Genomic DNA, 14,440 nt, shown 5'->3' on the forward strand with positions numbered 1-14,440 from the left:
ACTTCAGCCTAGGAGACAGAGATCTTAAAAAAAAAAAAAAAAAGTATCTGGAAAAAACCTTCATCTAAAATGTTGAGAGCTTTTTTAACCTAGAAGGAGTGCATCTGTGGTCAGAAAGAATTACAGAATTTAGTTCTGACCTAAAACAGTACAAAGGAGAAAAAGACAAATCCCTTCAGCATTCAAAGAATTTATTAAAAAATAAAATTTAGGCCTAAGATAGAGTAAGGAATTTCCGGAAGCAAATAATAGCAAAAAAGAGGAAGTAAATAATCCCTGCCCGAAGTCTTAAGGATTGAAAAATTTGCCTTAGACCTCCAAAAAATACTAAGGAAGAATTGACGTGAGTGCTTATGACAGCTGCAGTACAGGGGAGAAAAACAAATGTAATATTCCATAGTGCTTGTGGTTTTCCCTCAAGAAGGCCAAATAATAGGAGATCATATGTTATTCAAATATACACAAATCTGAAGGAAAAGGAGTTTTCTATTATAGAAAACTCTTTGCTGTTAAGAAAAGCAAATAAAATATGTAAGCAGTATGAATATCAACATTTTCCTTAATGATGTCTACTTTAAATGATGTCTAAAACACTCATACTGCAAACTCATTTGGATACTTATTAGACTCTAATACATATTCAATAAATATCTTAGGTGTATTCTAAAATCTGTAAAAACATAAAGTCTCTCCAAAATATTTCCCATTTGGAAAAACTGAGACACCACACATATCCAATGCTTATATGGCGGGCAGTGAGGAAAGATGGAAAAAGGTCCTTCATGCTCCTGACAAAGGGAGCTGGGGTTAGGGACAAACTTAGCTCCCTACCCAAAGCCTATAGATAAAGCATCTACTAGAAGGAGGCCTCTCGTTCCATCAGTTTTCCAGTGGAAAAGGGAACTTTGGTAACACTGAAGTATCTCTGTGTGAGCAAGTTTTTAGGTGACTATACAAATCAGCAATAGCAAAAGGGGAATAGAGAATCTATCTTTGCATTGTAACATATTTATATCTTACATTATAAGCCAAAATATTGTTGGTATAAATATCCTCGCCCACAGAGTGAAAAGTTAACCAAAAACCTATAAATTAAATTGATAAAGATGAAGCTAAATAAAAAGTCTAATTAAAAAAAGAGGAATCATGATGAAAACCAAGATAATTTTGAGACAATACAGATGATGCACCCCAAACTAAGCAGGCTTCCTGAATACTGCAGGAATACCCATTCTGCATATGACATGTGAGAAGCTTGCACTGGTACCAGGTTTCCCAGGACAGACTTCCTGGGTGAAAAAAGTATTAAGAGACCACAGTAAACTCCAATATTGTTCTAGTTTTAGGTTATGAATACCAAGTTTTAGTAATCTTTAGTAATTTACTTGATAGGTTATTAATAAGTAGCCCTTAGGCATACCTAAGTATGAACAACTATGAAGCAATAAGAACCTAAAAAAGAAAAAAAAAAGGAGCTATATTTCCCATGTGGAGGGATTGGGCAGGAACCACATCTTCAGAATCACTGCATTAAGGGAACACAGGAGTGAAAACAATTCTTCAGGAGGTAAAGGGGTAAGAAAAAACTAACACTGAACATTAAACTATGAGGTAACATACTTGCTGAGTAAGGTACTTCAAACCTTCTATTTGAGGTATATAGGACCCATGAAATTACGCCTGGAAACTATACTTTCAAGCTATGTGCAGAGTTCATTCCTTAACAAATTTAAGGAGTATATAAATTCCTTACTATTTCAAATGTATTCTCAGTTTCCAAAAGCTTAGAAACAAAGTGGAATGTTCTCTAAGAGGCCACCACTATTTATAACATAACTTTTCCTGATTTAACCTTGTATATACCACACATTTATCTAAAGTTACTGCTTTTACATACTTAACCAGTAACCACTCCCTTTTGGAATGGACACATTTGTATGTTTTTTCTACTTACAAAGGTTGGCAAGAAAAGGATTTCAAAAGCTGACTTACTGAATGATAAATCAAAGGGAAATATTCACTCCTTCGCACTTCTAAAAGTTGTAAAAGTCCCCTCCAAAAGGTTGTGGCCCAAGTTATGGCATTTACTACTTCGTGATTATTCTGTTTTTCAATTTTCTAATTTGAATACCAGGGGAAAAAAACTACCCAAATTCAATGATAACTGCCTTGAAAATGCCAAAAGCTTGAAGAGAAGCTATATCCATAGTTTATTATCCCCAAATAATTCTTTTGAAATTGATTGCTTGTTCCCCTGTGTTTCCCATTTGTGGTGACTATTGACTTTCCACTTATTTTGCAATCCTGAGACTATCACACCCTACTTTACAAGTATCCTACTCAAAAATACAGAACATTTCCTATTTATTTATTTGAGACAGGGTGTTGCTCTGTCACCCAGGGTGGAGTGTAGTGGCTCAGTGCAGCTTCAACCTCGCAGGCTCAAGAGATCCTGCCACCTCAGCCTCCCAAGTAGCTGGGACTATCTGTATGTGCTAACACGCTGGGTTAATTTTTGTATTTTTTTTGTAGAGATGGGGTTTTGCCATGTTGCCCAGGCTGGTCTTGAACTCCTGGGCTCAAGTGATCCTCCCACCTTGGCCTCCCAAAGTGTTGGGATTATAGATGTGAGCCACCATGCCTAGCCATAACTTCTAATCTTAAGTAGTGTAACAGTGATTACTATCCTCAAGAATTCCTAACATTTTCTCCAAACTATAAAGAGTGTGAAAGAAAGCTGGATTTAAAAAGACGCAAAGCGATTTCCCACTTCATTATAACAAATTACTTCATCGTTAAGGAAAGTATATACAATTCTCGATAGACTAAATTAAGCTCATGAGGCTAGGCATGGTGGCTCATACCTGTAATCCTAACACCTTGGCATACCAAGGTAGGTGGATGGCTTGAGCCCAGGAGTTTGAGACCAGCCTGGGCAACATGGTGTAACCGTGTCTAAAAAAAGTGCAAAAATTCGTCAGGTGTGGTGGCTCACACCTGTAGTCCCAGCTACTTGGGAGGCTGGGGTGGCAGGATCACCTGAGCCTGGGAGGTAGAGGCTGCTGTGAGCCACGATTGCACCACTGCACTCCAGCCTGAGAGACAGTATGAGACCCTGTCTCAAAAAAAAAATAAAAAGAAAAAACAGAAAAAAAGAAATACAGAACAATTGTTTGTTAAACTCTTGCTAAAATATACTTTTTTTTTTTTTTGCCTCCAGGCCCCATAGAGCTACATAACTCAGATTTGCTATTTTTACCTGATTCACTATAGATTAACACACTATTATACAAAATGCTGTTTTTATTTCCCTTCGATACTTGCTAAATGAAAAGTTATTTTGCTGAAAAAAGCAGAAGCCCACATAGAGTATGCTAGAATACCTCCTATAATCAATAACTTAAAAATAATCATTGAGGGCTGGGCACGGTGGCTCATGCCTCTAAATCCCAGCACTTTGGGAGGCCAAGATGGGCAGCTCACTTTGAGCTCAGGAGTTCAAGACAAGCCTGACCAACACCGTGAAACTCCCTCTCTACTAAAAATACAAAAATTAGCCGGGCACAGTGGTGCTTGCCCATAATTCCAGTTACTTGGGAGGCTGAGGCAGGAGAATTGCTTGAACCCTGGAGGCGGAGGTTGCGGTGAGCCGAGATCACACCATTGCACTCCAGCCTGGGCAACAAGAGTGAAACTCAATCTCAAAAAACAAAAAAACAAAAAACAAAACAAAAAAAAACACAACTAAATCCCACATAAATTGCCCAATATTTGAAAAACCATCTTTAACAAGTACCACGAACCAAACACTAGTAAAATGTCACACAGGGACACAAGTCTCTTATAATCTCATAGAGGGATCTACAAAGCAAGATACCATCCCAGGAAATGCAAACCCTACATAAGGGGAAAAATAAAGAGAACTACTGTGCAAGAGAAATTTAAAAGCAACTTCCAACGTGCCTCATAATCTACAGTCTGGGGCTACCACAACAACGCACAGTATTCGTGGAGGAAAAAAGGCAGTCTTTACAAATCACAACTGAGGGAGAAAGCATGATATTCACTAGCTGTAGACATCCAAAAGCCATGCCTCTCTCTCTCTATATATATATATGCAAAAGGGGGAAGAGGTTTATAATGTTGAGATCAAATTACTTAGAGGAAAATTTCAGCTGTCAGGGGGAAAAAAACCCTGAAGGAAAAGATATTACAGTGGTAACTACTGCCAGCACCATAAGAAGTTCAAAGTAAGTAAAAATTCTGAGAGCAAAAGCTGGAAATCCCACCATCCTCATCTAAGCAGGGTTGGAAACCATGGGTTTAGATCATAATATGACCTAAGTTGTGAACCTTGAAGCTTGCAGTACAATATGGCTCCCAGGACTCCGCAGGTGGCAGACAACTACTGTATTAATCTCACCCCTTACCTCTACATACTGCTTTACAATTTATAAAGTCCCTTCACTTTTATTCCTCAACAGCAACCCGTTTGGTGGTAGAATCACAGTAACTTACGTTCACGCAGCTTGTAGTTTCTACTTTCACACACTGCGCTGGTTATTTTATAGAAGAGACTTAAGGAGGTTAAGTCACTCCACTAAGCACAAACAGATGGTAGGTGAAGGGCCTGGAAAACTGCGGGAGTCTACTCAGTCAATAATAGACACTTCTAACCCTTCAAAGTTCAAAGTGCAACACTCCAAGGGGAGCAACCTCACTGAGAGAACGGTACAAGACAGGACCTCGAAGTCTCAGCTGACCGTCTCGGTCTCGGTCGGTTTCCCTCCCCAAAGACGGGGAAAGTGAGGCAGCAGGCAGAGACAAATGCCTAATTTGGACTCACGCAGGGGGTGTTGGTGGGATGGACTCTCCCCACCCTACTCGGGCACTAAGCCCGGAAGCAGTTGGATCCTGTGTCTAGGACACCTGGTCGATGAACTCCCGTTTCCCTTTCACTATTCCCCACTCTGGCTTTCTTATGGATGGAGGTGTCCTCTTCTCATCACCGCCCAAAAACCCCCTCTCCCCAAGGTCCTTACCCAATTTTCAGCTCCGGCCTCCGTAGTACGAGAATCCGCTAGTTCTGGCTCCTACCTCCCAGCCCCATTCTTTCTATCCCAAGGCGTTTCTAAATCTCCCAGGGGAGGTCCGCCTCCCACCCGTGCCACCTAGACCGCAAACTCCACAAAAGGAACCCTCCCAAAGCGTCCCCTCATCTACCCTTTCTATCCCGGGCACCCCTGAGTAGATAGGACCCCCTCAGTACCAGGAGCCACCCCAGGAGATAGATAGCTGCCTCTCACCTGGGCCCTGTTAGCCTCAGCCTCCTCAGAAGGGCGACCCCCAAGAACCTCTTCTGGTGAGGACCTCCGAAAGAGGGAACACCCTCTTCTAGGAACCTCTTCGGATTCCTCAAGCGCGGGCCTCGGTGGAAAACCTCTCGGCTGTTTCTCGGCTTCTGAGCAACGCCACCTCTCTCCCGGGCCCTTTCCCAGAGCCTGCCCCGGCTCCAGTCCGGTCCGCCCGCCCCAGGCTCGAGAGGCTGTTTCCTTCCCTCACAGTCGCCTCCAACCCTCACACTCCCTCCCGCTCCGCGTGCCCAGGGGCTTCTCAGAGCAGCGCGGTCGGGCTGCAGCACTGACTTTCTCTAGCTCCCGGGCCCACCGGAGCGAGGGGGCGGCGGCGCGACTCCTTTGTGACAGGTCCGAGAGAACGGTAAAGATGGACGCGAGGCCACGGCGCTGCCATTACGCGCACGGCCCTCCCCCGCTTCGTACCGCCCCGGCCCTCCCTCAGTCCCCTAGGAAACACCCCTTCCTCGGTGGCAATCCCTCTCCTTGACAGCCAATCACCTTTCAAAAATCGTGTCACGTGATCAGAGGAACCGGCCCGCCCCCCAAGCGTAAACTGGCCAATCCTCATCCTGAGACGTGAACAGCCCAATCAAGTCTCTCCGGCTAGTTTTCAGGGTACCGGATTTCCATCGGGACCCCGGGGAGGAAGAGCTCCGCGGATTGGGTTACGTCGCCGGAAGTGGGGCGGGACTCTATTGTGGCGGTGAGGAACAGGAAGCCCTGAAGGGTCAAAAGGAATACAAAAGCAAAGGCTATTTTCTTTTTTTTTTTTTTCTTCTTTCATTCGTTCCTTCCTGTTTCTTTCTTTCTTCCTCTCATTTTTGTTTTTCTTTTTTAAGAGCGAGCGGCTCTGCGGTGGCGGTTTGGGGTAGGCGCCGCCGAGGTGAGGGCGTCTCGCCTCCCGCGCGCCGGTAGGTGAGTGCGGCCTCGGTACTGGCCTGGCGGCGACACCTGGGTTCCAGCTTCTTTACCGAAGAGAAGGGGAGCTGTAGCTGCTGTTAGGGATAGGGCCAGGCCTGTTCTCAGTCCGCCCACCCGCCCCTTGCCCGGAGTAGCCGAAGCCTGGGGCTTGCAGGCCCAGCCTGAGGGTAGCTGAGGGTGCCCGCGGGAAGGCATCTGGGTGGCGGGGGAAGACCCTTTCAGGCGGGCCCAACACTGCCGGGCGTTTAGTGGGTTTTCCCCACTTTTCTGCTAAATAGGGCCACCCAGGCTTCAAGTGAGTAGCAGGCTGCGTTCCAGAGGTCTTGGAACAGGCCCAGGTTACTCCGATGTGCGGCGTCTGGTTGGAAATGGTTGCATCCCAGAATGGAAGTGCAGGATGGGAAGCACATTTATTGTGTGCCATGTACTAGTTGCTGTGCCAAGCGCATTTTCTATTACGGAAAACAAGCCAGCTGGCCCGTTTTGCAGAAAACTTAAGGAACAAAGACGGAGAGTTGAAGCGTCATGCTTGAGAGTTGGTGGTCCTTGTGATAGTCCACACAGAGGAAAAGGGGAGACCTGTTTGTTCGTAGTCGTGCTTCTTAAATGTTAGTGGAAAACAACATCTCCTGCGGCCCATTTAAAATGCAGACTCTCAGACCCCCGCACCCTCAGGTAGTCTAGTTAGTTCAGGAGTGGGACCCAAGAAGCCACATGCGAGCCTGGTGGTCGGAATTCCCGATGACCTCTTGCCTAACACTTGTGAGATAAGATTTGTCGGTTCTTCAATTATTTGGTATATTCATGTGTCCACAGGGACACCATAAAATAGAAGGCACCCTTCTGAAATCTTTGAAGGGAATCAGTGGGTAGACTCCTTTTTGATACAAAATATTGAGCCGACAGCAGCTTTTACAGTCTTTAGTTAGATAACCTGCGAACAATTTGTAAGGGTCTGAAAGTATAGGCTGCCCGATTATCTTTCTCAACTGAAGTCTTCATGTCCTTACTCTGTGGGGGAGTGCTTCATAATATAAGAAAGGGATAATTTTGTCAAAACCATTTAGTTGATTATCAGTCTTCACTTTAATCTTCCAAGAATCGTGATGCTTGGTTAGAGTCAAGCTGCTGTTTTAGCTATTGAAAACCACGTATGTGGTAAATCAAGTAACAAGTGCAATGTAAGTACAGGGTCATAGTGTAATTATGCCTTCACGGCAGCTAAATTAAGCATTTTCAACGTGTTCACTATTAGTAACCTTTTGAACATACTTTGTCTTCATTCTTAAATATTATGTTTCATTCTTCACTATAGAATGTTGATTGTTTTGTCTAAAATGAAGTATGGACAAGTTTAAAAAAAGATTTGTCTTTGGTTTTCTGTATTTCCACCATGCTGTATGGAACTATGGGTTTGTTTTTGTTCAGTTTGTTTGGTATTTATTAGACTTCTTGAATCTGTGGATTAGTGTCTTTCATTAGTTCCGTAAAAATTCTCAGCCATTTTATATGCATATACTGCTTCTTCCCATTGTCTCTCTTTTTTGTTGATTTAACTAAACCTTTTCATTCTTTTCTCTATATCTTTTACTCTGTTCTTTCATAGTACATTCTGGATAATTTCTTTATTCTCAAGTTATTTCCATTGTTATTAAACTCGGCCACTGAAATCTTAAATCATATATTGCATTTTTTAGTTTCTGAAGTTCTGTTTGGTTTGTGACACTGTTTTACAGTTTCTTATTTCTTATTATTAATTTTGAGGCTTAATTTTATTTCTTTAAACATGGAAAGTATAGTTGTTTTTGTAATCTCTATGTTTAATTCCACTGTCTGAATTCCCTTTGGGAGAGTCTGTTTCTGTTGTCCATTATTCCTGCTATTTTACTTCCCAGTTCATCTTTACTTTGAAGCTGTAGTTCTTTTGGATACCAAATTAAGATGGAGAGGGAGGTAGTTGTCAGACTCCACTTCCTGGATGGGCTCCTGGCTTGAACTTGTTTCTGTTGTCTCATAAAGGCACTGAAACTTTAGCTTTTAGGTCAGAGAAATCCTCAGGATGAAATCTATTTTGAATATTGGGCTTAATTTCTGGTTTTCACCTTCTAGATTGTGTCCAAATTCTTTACTATCTTGTTAGCTTTTCTATTTAAGAATTAATATTTTTGGCCGGGCGCGGTGGCTCACACTTGTGATTCCAGCACTCTGGGAGGCCGAGGTGGGCAGATCACTTGAAGTCAGGAGTTTGAGACCAGCCTGGCCAACATGGTGAAACCCTGTCTCTACTAAAAAACACAAAAATTAGCCAGGCATGGTGGCGGGCGCCTGCAATCCCAGTTACTCAGGAGGCTGAGGCAGGAGAATCGCTTGAACCTGGGAGGTGGAGGTTGCAATGAGCCGAGATCGTGCCACTGCACTCCTCCTTGACAGAACAAGACCCTATCTCAAAAAAAAAAAAATTGTTTTTAACAAATTTCAGGCATATTTAGTGCAGAGGTGGATAATTGATCTCAAATACCTAGCCCACTATTTCAAGAAATGAAAATCCCCCTGTATTCTGATTTTTGGAATGTGAAATTTGTGTGATTTCTAGCATCCTTAAGTTAAAGATGGTTATTCTTCATATACCTAAAATTTCCACCACTTTCACTGTGCGTCGTCACAGCCACTGTGAAAATTAAGCTTTCCCAATGCTTATCCTAGTCTTCCTTTCTTTACTCTTTAGTGCCTCTTAATGGCCTGTAACCTAGTTTTACTTTTCCTTAAATTGCTGTGTACCAACCTTACTTCTTTTACTGAATGAGTGTAAGTTCCTCAGTTGCCTGTTTAGTACATAGCATTGTATCTTGCACGTAATAGGTTCTCTGTAAATATTTGCTTCAAAAAATTTTTTTTCTTTTGAGATGGAGTCTTGCTCGCATCACGCAGGCTGGAGTGCAGTGGTGCGATCTCGGCTCACTACAACCTCCGCCTCCCGGGTTCAAGCAATTCTGGGATTACAGGCATGTGCTACCACGCCCAGCTAATTTTTGTAGTTTTAGTAGAGACAGGGTTTCGCCATGTTGGTCAGGTTGGTCTGGAACTCCTGACCTCAGGTGATCCATCTGCCTCAGCCTCCCGAAATGCTAGGGTTACAGGCATGAGCCACTGCGCCAAAAAAAAAAAAAAAAAAAAAATTATCTGGCCTTGTCTGGTTATTGTAATGCAAAGCCCCCCCTCCCCTCATTTTTTTTTTTTTTTTTTAAAGGGAAATGGGTATCTCGTTATGTTGCCCAGGCTGGCTTTGAACTCCTAGGCTCAAGCAGTCCTCCAGTCTCAGCCTCCTGAGTAACTGGGACTGCGATTATTTGTTTTATTTTGTTTTTAATTTGGTCTTGAAGTGGAGTTACGTAGGATGGGGGGAGGGAGGATGGAATATGACTTGAGGTGTGGGTTAGGTTCTGAAGCGAGCCTAGATGACAAAATAGCTTACAAGCAAAGCTACCCTTGAAATTTCAGGGAAGCAGCATGTTAATTGTAGTACCAGTGTTGCACAATTCTGACATGGCCAGTGTGATATTATAAAATACACATTTGGCCTTCGTCCCTGTCTCCTGTGGCATACAACTCCTATAATCCTTGGAATCTCCAAAATGATTGGTGTCTTTTTATATGCTAAGGAGCTGACTGGTGGCTGGCAGCCCCTAAGTAGCTTTAGGATGGGGGCTGGTCACTTGAAAGACCCAGGGAAGATTAGAGAGTTAGGACTTTCAGCCCCTCCCCAGTGTCCAACCTCTGGGGAAAGGAGAGGGCAGAGGAGCTGATGATTGTGTTGATCACCAGTGGTCACTGTTTAATTAATCATGTCTAAGTAATGAAGCTTCCATAAAACCCCAAAAGACTGGGTTTGGGGAGCTTCTGAATAGGTGGACGTGGGAGGTTCCTGGATGATGGTGCCCCAGAGAGTGCATGGAAGCTCTGTGCCTTTCCCACATGCCTCGCCCTATGCATCGCTTCATCTGTATCCTTTGTAATATTCTTTTATAATAAACCGGTATATGTAAGTAAAGTGTTCCTCTAAGTTCCTCTGAGTTCTGTGAACTAGTCTAGCAAATTCACAGAACCTAAGGAGCAGGTCATGGGAACCCCGATTAATAGCCAGTTGGTCCGAACCACAGGGAAAACAACCTGGTATCTATAAATGGAGGCTAGTCTTGTGGGACTCAGCCCTCAGCCTGTGGGATCTGATGCAGTCTTCATCCAGGTAGGTAGTGTCAGAGTTGAACTGAATTAGAGGACACCCAGCCGGTTGGTGTCTGCTGCAGAATTGGTGGATTGCTTGGTGTGTGGGGACATATCCCTCACAGAATTATACTGTGTTGATTGTTGAGTGAGAGAATAGGAAAAACACTTTGGTTTGGGTTTTTTTTCTCTAGATCCTCAGGCAAGTTTTATTTTGGCTTTGGAAAAAACTGCTGTTTTTCTTCCTGTGAGCCCCAGATGAAGTTGTTGGTTTGTATTTAAGAGTCACAATATGTAAAAAATGCAATGAATACAATCATGCATAGTGAGGGAAGTGTTCATATTCGGAGAGGCGCATGTGAATGAGGATCAGCTAAGGGAACTGACATTTAAATTAGTTGTCTTCTAGTGCATATAGATGAATTCAAGATAAACGCGCATTTGAGTCTCTGCTCTTGCGCTATGGAAAGATAAATCAATAATTTTTTTAACTTTTTTTTTTTTTTTTCCCCAGGCAGGGTCTTGTGCTGTTGTCCAGTCTGGAGTGCAGTGGCCCTCATAGCTCACTGTAGCCTGGAACTCCTCGGCTGAAGCCATCTTCCCACTTCAGCCTCCTAAGTAGTGCACCATCACACCTGGCTAATTTTTAAATTTTTTTTATAGAGACAGAGTCTCACTGTGTTGCCCAGGCTGGTCCTAAACTCCTGGCCTCAAGTGATGCTCCCACCTTGGCCTCCCACAGCTTTGGGACTACAGGCATGAGCCACTGTGCCCAGTCTGTTTGTTTGTTTGTTTATTTTTAATAGAGATGGGGTCTCGCCATGTTACCCAGGCACGTCTTGAACTCCTGGACTCAAACAGTCCTGCCTTGGCCTCCCAAAGTGCTCAGATTGCAGGTGTGAGCTACCGCACCAGGCCTTAATTTCTTTTTGTTTTTTTTCTTTTTCTGAGACGGAGCCTCACTCTATTGCCCAGGCTGGAGTACATTGGCGTGAAATCTCAGCTCACTGCAACCTTCGCCTCCTGGGTTCAAGTGATTCTCCTGCCTCAGCCTCCCAGGTAGCTGGGATTACAGGTGCATGTCACCACACCTGGCTAATTTTGTATTTTTAGTAGAGATGGGGTTTCACCATGTTGGCCAGACTGGTCTTGAACTCCTGAACTCAAGTGATCAACCTGCCTCGGCCTCCCAAAGTGCTAGGATTACAGGTGTGAGCCACTGCGCCTGGCCGAATTTCTTATTATATGTGTTCTATAGATGCCTGAGAGATTATTGCAAAGCCGAATTTTTTATTGTATGTGTTTCATAGATGCCTGAAAGGTTATTGTAAATTGCCCCTTATAATAAACATTTAAAATATGGATTAAATTGCTTTTTCTGTGGTTTAGTTTTTAGATTCTTTTAGTCTCCTTTGCTACTGGAGTATGTTAAATAAGCTTCAGTGTTAGAAGATTGACTTTACTTTGCCTAGTAATAAATACTAACAGCAGGCTCTCTGTTAGCAGTTACCATCCTCTAAATAAATTTTATGATATAGGAAAAGTCAGCTAAATTTTTAAAAATCTAAATTATTGTATCTTGGTAGAAGTGCCTTCTGTCCAGAAAGCAGTCTTTATTTGGAATATAGTTGAGTTAGCCAGATGGCAAATTCCTCTTAGTTGCTGTCCTGCATTTTGAAGTACAATGTGACTTGAACATCAGAGTAAAAAATGTTGGAAAGCAATAATCTGTATTTACTGACAGAAGGAAATGAATTGACCTATTGCTTTTGCTACTCAGAGTGAAGCCTTAAAACAACAGAACACAGAAACCTGATTCTGGTGTGTTTTTACATGTACAGTCTGTCTAATTTTAGAATTAGAAGGATATGGTGGCCAATGATGTAAACACTTAAGTAGTTTGCCATCACATAATTCAATTCCATAGGAAACTAGATCTCATTACCTGTGTCATGGCACTAACTTAATGGAGTCATTTTTCAAGTTAGGAATAGCAATTATTTGGGGAGCAGCAATGTAAGTTTTGTATTTTAAAATGTGTAGTGTGCTGTGTAAGAACTGAGCCCATTTTGTCCCACCACCCTGGAAATTAAATACCACGGTCTCCAATGTAAACCCAGTAGTTCAGTGTTTAACAGTTACTTTGGCTTGAAATATAAGAACTTTGTTTTCTTGACTGTGAGGCAGATTTGAAAACCACGTTCTTTATTTGTGCCAGTTTGAACTCTAAGTTTGGTGGACAAAGTGAATTTTGAAATGATTTTAGTTTTCTATGAATTCCCTATTTGAAGAACTTGAATAAATCCTTTAAAAAATAATGTAATGTTTAGTTTGATAATTCAACTTGAGTCACTTTGAAAAAACATGTGAGTAAAGGAAAGCTGACAGCATTTGTTTACTCTTTCTAAAGTGGAACACAGTAAGGACAAAATAAGCATTCCTAATGTAAGTCCTCTGCATTCCTACAGGGATCTTCACAGTTAGAGCCCATATCCCCGATATCCCTGGGCTGTTTGTCTTTTGTTTTGTTTTTAATTACTCTAGCAAACAAAAGGGGAAAAGAAGAGACTTGTGAAAATTTACCTAGACAATAGGAATTAGAAGTCACTACAATCTAGTTTTCTAGCTTCTCTGTCTACTTCCAGCAGGTCAGTAAGTTACAGGTATTTATCACCTCTTTCTTGCAGAATAAACAGCCATTGGACTCTTCAAAGAAATACGCTGTCTGCATCAAGTACTGCTTTTGCAGGTTAAGTGACCATTTTTAATCAGTTGAAATTAAAGGAAAGTAGCAGTTATTTTTGAAAGATGATATCAATTATATGATATAGTAAAATGATTTAAGTTTTGGTCCTTTGTTTCTCACTGCATAAATTGTATGGTGTTTGAATAGAATTCCTATGATACTGACACTTCAGCAAATACTTGCTTGATGGCTACCAATCTCTATAGCTTGCACTTGACAGTACCTAGGAATGTTCATGTGAGTTCATTCCTCCCTGCTCAGATTCTTCAGCTCCTCATGGTTGGTTTATTTAGTAAGTATTTGAATACCTAATATATACCAGATACTGTGCTAATAATAATAAGCACTGTGGAGACGAAGAGCTGTTGGAACAGTCATAGATAATAAAACACAATGAATAAGGGCCGTAGTCGAGTTATGAATGATCATAGCAGGAACACAAAGGAAGGAAATACATAGTAACTACTCTAGGAGGTCTTTTCATAAAGGAGATGGTCTTCAGTGAGATTCTGGGTGGGTGGAGCAGCAGTTTGCATGGGGTGAAAAGAAAGCAAGGGTATTCCTGGCAGAGGGAACAGCCTGAGCAAAGCCATGCAGAGAATGAGGACCTACAGAAGAAAATGCTAATTTGAAAAAAGATGTATAAAGCAGTCTATATTTTAGTCTACTCCTTTTAAACTTACAGAAATTTATTACTATTGTGGCCATCTAACTTGGCTTACTTTCTTTATTTGGGGATCAAGGGAATGCCAGAATTATGATATTAGTTTTATTATTAATTAATTTATTTGTTGAGACAGGGTCTCACTCTGTTGCCCAGGCTAGAGCGCAGTGGTGCAATCATGACTCACTGCAGCCTCAGCCTCCTGGAGTAAATGATCCTCCCACCTCAGCCTCTGAGTAGCTGGGACTACAGGCACACACCACCATGCCTGGCTAGTTTTGAAAATTTTTTTGTAGAGATGGGGGGGGTCTCGCTTTATTGTCCAGGCTGGTCCTCCTGCCTTGGCCTCCCAAAGTGCTGGGATTATAGGCATGAGCCACCATGCCCAACCTGAATTAAGAAATTAGTTTTAAAGAGCAGACTTTTATAAGTGTGCATTAGTTTTGACAGTGTGACTTTGCTTTCGGGAGACCAACCCACTGAGAGCTGATGAGAAATACATTTCTTGTCCCCTTTTTGCCCCTGCAGCAC

At 42.3% G+C, this 14,440-nt stretch overlaps 1 protein-coding gene across 3 annotated transcripts in view; it reads right to left on the bottom strand.

The window, feature by feature from the left end:
* RSPRY1 (ring finger and SPRY domain containing 1) overlaps nucleotides 1-5,815 on the bottom strand; it is a 64,914-nt gene extending 59,099 nt beyond the window's left edge. The window contains exon 1 of one of the 3 annotated variants that reach the window (XM_011971856.1): nucleotides 5,043-5,815. The gene's annotated coding sequence lies outside the window, so the exon portion shown is untranslated. The remainder of the gene's footprint in view (nucleotides 1-5,042) is intronic. The other 2 variants (XM_011971857.1, XM_011971855.1) reach the window with 2 other exon arrangements.
* Between the last annotated feature and the right edge of the window lie 8,625 nt (nucleotides 5,816-14,440).

The sequence above is a fragment of the Mandrillus leucophaeus genome, unplaced genomic scaffold (genome assembly GCF_000951045.1).
Source record: "Mandrillus leucophaeus isolate KB7577 unplaced genomic scaffold, Mleu.le_1.0 Scaffold125, whole genome shotgun sequence".
NCBI lineage: Eukaryota > Metazoa > Chordata > Mammalia > Primates > Cercopithecidae > Mandrillus > Mandrillus leucophaeus.